Genomic DNA, 5,068 nt, shown 5'->3' with positions numbered 1-5,068 from the left:
TCACTTTACCTTGGACAATCCTGCAAATGAGTCAATTTTGCTCCAAGAAATCAGACTCTACAAAGTTACACTCCATTCCCTCGATTCAATAATTCCAGTTTAATTTTAGCCCTCTCTTTTCACATTGATTTGTGGCAGAGTAATTGTGTTTGTATTTTTTCAACTTTGCAGTTACTGAGTCTCATAAATGCAGGAGATAGCACATTCTGTGGCCTGAAGTGAAGCATTTCTAAGGCAAGAATCAAAAGAATTCAGCTGCTGTGTCAGGAAACAAAATAGATTAGTCCTTATGTCCACTTTGACAAACACTGACTCGTAATTAGCCAATGTACTAACATTGAAATCTCTAAACTACCGGTATGGTCAAGGCTTTCCTGAAGTGTGGGATCCAGCATAAAGAAAATCCATAGTACAGCTACCTCTGGTTCTAATAAGCCTAAATAGTGCAAACACTTAATTGGTAATTTTACAACTTCTGAAATACACAAAGTATTGTTCAATAACAGACGTTCCAATTAAACAAGTGCTTTTAAGTTTATTGAAGACAAGTGTGTCAAGTACAAGCATTGCTGAGATCATTATATGAAGAAATCTGGGTATGCTGACATAAAAGGAAACATAATTGGCTCTAAAGGAATTTTAAATTTCAAGCTGTGGTAAGGCATGAAAATGGTCAAGCAAAAAGTAAAACAACCTGGACTGATTTTCAAGAGAGTTACTGAGGGAGAAAAAAACCTTTTGCTCTGTAAACCAAGTTAATTTGGCATGAAAATAATACAACGATAAAAATCTTTGAATCAAAATATTCTGGGTCATATTTCAAATCAGATTTCATTTGAAAGACTGGTCTGATTTATTTTTGAATGGTTGGGGTATGTATTTGAAAATGGCCACAGATGCTGCAAAAAGCTGTGCAGTGTTAAGCAATAAGAAGCGAAATTTCTTTTAGCATTCTGGTAGAAGTTTTATATTTTTTTAACCTTTTAATTAAAACACTGTTATATTTTTTTCCTTTAAGATATTATGTTTCCTGAAACCTAATCTTATGATGAGGGTGCTATTGGAACTCTGATCTTTCAAAGAGACAATTTGAGCTCATGTGACAGTTGTTTCAGTCCATTACTTACCCAGATGAATACATTCTTTTCAGCATTGTTTTCCTATCTTTCTCTTTTTAAAGTTGATCAGATACTCAAACACTTTGTTTTGCTTTTCAGAAGTGGATTATCTGGGTTAGGAAAACAGTAGATATTGTTTACTCTTCTTGTTAAGTGTGTAGAAATATCTCCTAAATGAAGCCAATGGTACCTTCAATTGTCCAGAAATGAAACAATTTAAAGTGACAATCAGCAGAGCAGCATAATTTGGAAAGATGCTTTGAGACTCTTTACTTGCCCATCAACAAATTTTCTGTTTTAGGAAAAGAAAACCTTAACTAAAACTTTTGCTTATGAGGTTAAATGCAGCCAATGATTTATTTAGTTCTAAATGTGTCCTACTTTGGAAATTGCTGTAATTTGCTATGAAATACCACCTGACTTGAAAAATAAAGAAAATCGAAAAAAAGAGGGGAGAAAAAGACCCACCCTTGGCAGAGTATAGTTAGGATTAAGATTCCAAAGTCAAGATTAAAGTTTTACAGTTAACTTGCCTTCATGTCTTGGAACATGATAGTTTATACAATGTAATACAATAATAACCTTAATGCCTTGGAACACACATTTACCTGTAAGACCATCCCAGTGTAGGTTATGCTACTTTTTAAAACTGTTTGAATTTAAATACTGCTATACCATTCGTTTTTATTTCTTTCATATTTAAATCTGGATCACTTCTTTGAAACCATCTGTCGTTTGTTAATAAAACCAGTCAATAAATTTGTAAAACTTTCTTTCCAGGCATCTTTGTGAAAATTCAGAGTTCATATGTTCAAAGTCAGCCATGTATCTAAGTGATAAACCACAACTCTAAGGTTCTCTGGTTCAAATATCTGTTTGCAGCAGTGAGCAGCTTTTGAATTAGAGCAGCAATTTTCCTTTTATTCCCCCAAAACCAGCTGTAAAAAAATGATAACCAGCTTTTAGCTTGTCATCCAAAAGGATTCCCTTTAAACTGAGTACAGCTGTGTGGTATAACTCTTTACATACTGGGATTGAGACTGAGATGCAGCACATTCCCAATACCCTCTGGCCATCAGGGGTCTCACAGGTCCCGTGTGAAGCCAAACTGCAAAACTAGGAGGGTTCAAATTCTGGGGTTTCAAATGCATCTCCAACCCCCTCTTCTTCAACATTTGGAGAATGTATTTGCAAGTGTAAAGCAAGATAAATCCTTTCAGGTTCCAGCATTTAATTAAGCTTTCAGCTATCTTTGTGAATGAACTGAAGAGCATCTAATATGCATGTCTGCAGGGAACAGAGCAGGAGTAGCACTCCTTCTGTGAAGTTGTTTGCTATCAGCTGGAAAAAATCTCAACTCAATTAGTCTCTGTCTGTGTTTAACTTCCTTTGGAACATTACATCTCCTTAAGCTGAATCCCAATCGTAACAAATGTACTTGAACAAAAAAGATACTTTCTTCCTCTGTGATGGCCTCTGTTTCTGGTAGTAATTGGGTTTGAGCAGTGGCAGGATAAGGCGACTGTGGTTTGGGAACTAGCAAGGGAAGGATGATGTCAGAGGATTTAGGAAAAATTTTAAAGGTGTTCAAGGTTGTCTAGCAGACCAGAGTAGAATTGTTCTAATTCTTTTTCCCTCTCATTCACTCTCTTACTATAATTAGATGCATGTAGGATTCCCAGAGAGGGAAATAACTTGTTTTATTGTCTAATTGAAAATGGTAAGGATTTAAAAAGGTAAATCCCAACAGTGGTTCACAGGGACCACTGACAATGCTTTACTCTTCGAGGGCAATCAACAAAACAACCCTAACCGCCAAGAAGGATTTTCTTTTGTCTGGCTGGTTTTAGCTTGCTTCTGCAGTTTAATGTATCACGGTGACCATGTGGGCAGAATGTTTTTTTTAACAGATGATCCACCACCTCGTTACCACCCAATCTCTATTCAGTACCATAGTCGTGAATGTAAATAAAGGCCAGGTTAGAACATTCTTTTCCTGCACTATGTGATCACTGTGGGACACTAACGTCCCAGAAACAAGTTGTAAGATGCTCAAAAGTCACCGTCACCAAAATGTTTTAGAGTAGTGCTAACCTTGCCATGGCAAAATATGAATCGACGTGGCAAATGTCAGACATTTGTACTTCAACTTTTCATGCCTCAGTACTTCGAAGAGGAGCTACAGTTTTCCTGTGTAAAATATCACAAACCATTTTAGCTGTCACAACCAAGTCAAGATTGAGTCTATCTTCATTTGTATTGTTCCAGCCGGCTTCATTAAATATCCAACACAAGCATTCAAGCAAAATGAAGTAAAGAATTTCCCTCTCTAAAAGACAACCACTAAATTAAGTATTGCAAATTCAAAGGAGTGAAGGGCCTATTTGAAAATCAATCAGCAATGAGCCAGCTCTACTTTTGAGCACTTCCCCTCATGCAGCTCCCCCGCCCACGCTGATGTTCCCCAATCTCCTCAGGACACTTTCACTCCTGACTGCTCTACCTTCATTACTCGGTCCCTCCACCACCCCCTTTACTGACTGCAGTGTCAGTAACACATCCCGCTGCCCACCTCTTCCTCTCGCTGTCCTCACCTTGCTGCGCATTTCTAACCTCGCACCAAACCTCTCTGGGGAAGGACGCCGGTACATATTAAGCTCCCTGACCAGCACAGCCCTCAGAAAATGAACATCATGAGCATCTTCCGAGAGAGCTGTCTGTAGGCTGGGGCCGGGCCACAGGCCACCGTGGTGACACCATTTACCAACTGAGTGAAGAGCACGTTTTCCATGAGCTGCTGTGCAAGGCTGCCGGCAGGCTGCACTAATAAACGCCTAAAGACATTTTCTGTATAGTTCAAGTCTTTAGTTTTAATAACAGGATCAAAAGCCACTTTTGCTGTATACAGATGTAACTGAGGATTAAGGCTATTTATTTATGCCCTTGAACTTTAATATGAACCTTGAGGAAGATGTAATGTACAACTATTTTCCCAGCTCTCCTAATGCTCCATACCATCTCTCTATGCACAGACAAATCATAAATTAGGCCCAGAAAAGTAATGAGACTGACATGAACAGTAATGGTGCACACAAGAAAGCCCCATTCTCTGAAACGTCCATTGGCTTCTAAGGCCTCTAGAAACGCTCACATTTTCAAATGGCTTTAAGCAAACCACGACCAACAGAAGCATGCGTTTATTGACCAAGAAAATTATTTTTCGCAGCACATTACTTTTCACAGTATTTTTAGCTTTCATCTGACATTTTTCTGAGTATGCTCAGCTACCACGGGAGCCACCGTACACCTCTGAGGGGGCCTGGAACAGGAACTGCGGTTCCTGTAACATTAGGGTACGTCGCGGGCTTGTGATGGCCCCGGAAAGCGCCGCGAAGCATCCCCAGCCCTGCGGATTGCTCTGGACGCGGACACAGACTACAGGGGTTCGCTTCCAGCCCCGCCCCAGCCTGCTCTCCCTCAGGAACGCCCGCGTCGCCACCGCCTCCTCCGTGCCACAACGAGGCTCCGCATCCCAGCAGCCAGCGGGGCGTGGGGCACCCGCCGCACTCCAAACTACACGTCCCGGCGTGCACCTCCAAAGGCCTCGGCTGGGCGCGAGCGCGGTGCACGCTGGGACACGCAGTCCTAGCCGGCCTCACACCCATCCCCCTCCCCCTTCCCGCCACTCTCCGGCGGCGCCTGAACTTCCCGCGCACGCTCTGCGCCACGTACGCCCTGACGTCACATGGTGTCACAGGGCTGCACGCGCCTCCCGCCCGCCCGCGGACCCAATCAACAGCGCCGGCCTTCGACCCGGCGCCGAGCGCGAGCGGCCGCGCGCGCCTCCCCGCCCCTCCCGCCGCGTCCGCCGCAGCCGCCCCCGCCCCGCGCCCCCGGCCCGGCCCGGCCCGGCCCCTGCAGCCCCGGGCCAAGTGGAGCCGGCGAGGCCG

This window comes from Zosterops lateralis (assembly GCF_965231275.1).
Source record: "Zosterops lateralis genome assembly, chromosome: 4".
NCBI classification, from domain to species: domain Eukaryota; kingdom Metazoa; phylum Chordata; class Aves; order Passeriformes; family Zosteropidae; genus Zosterops; species Zosterops lateralis.
The sequence above is the reverse complement of the archived record's forward strand: the minus strand, read 5'-3'. Positions refer to the sequence as shown.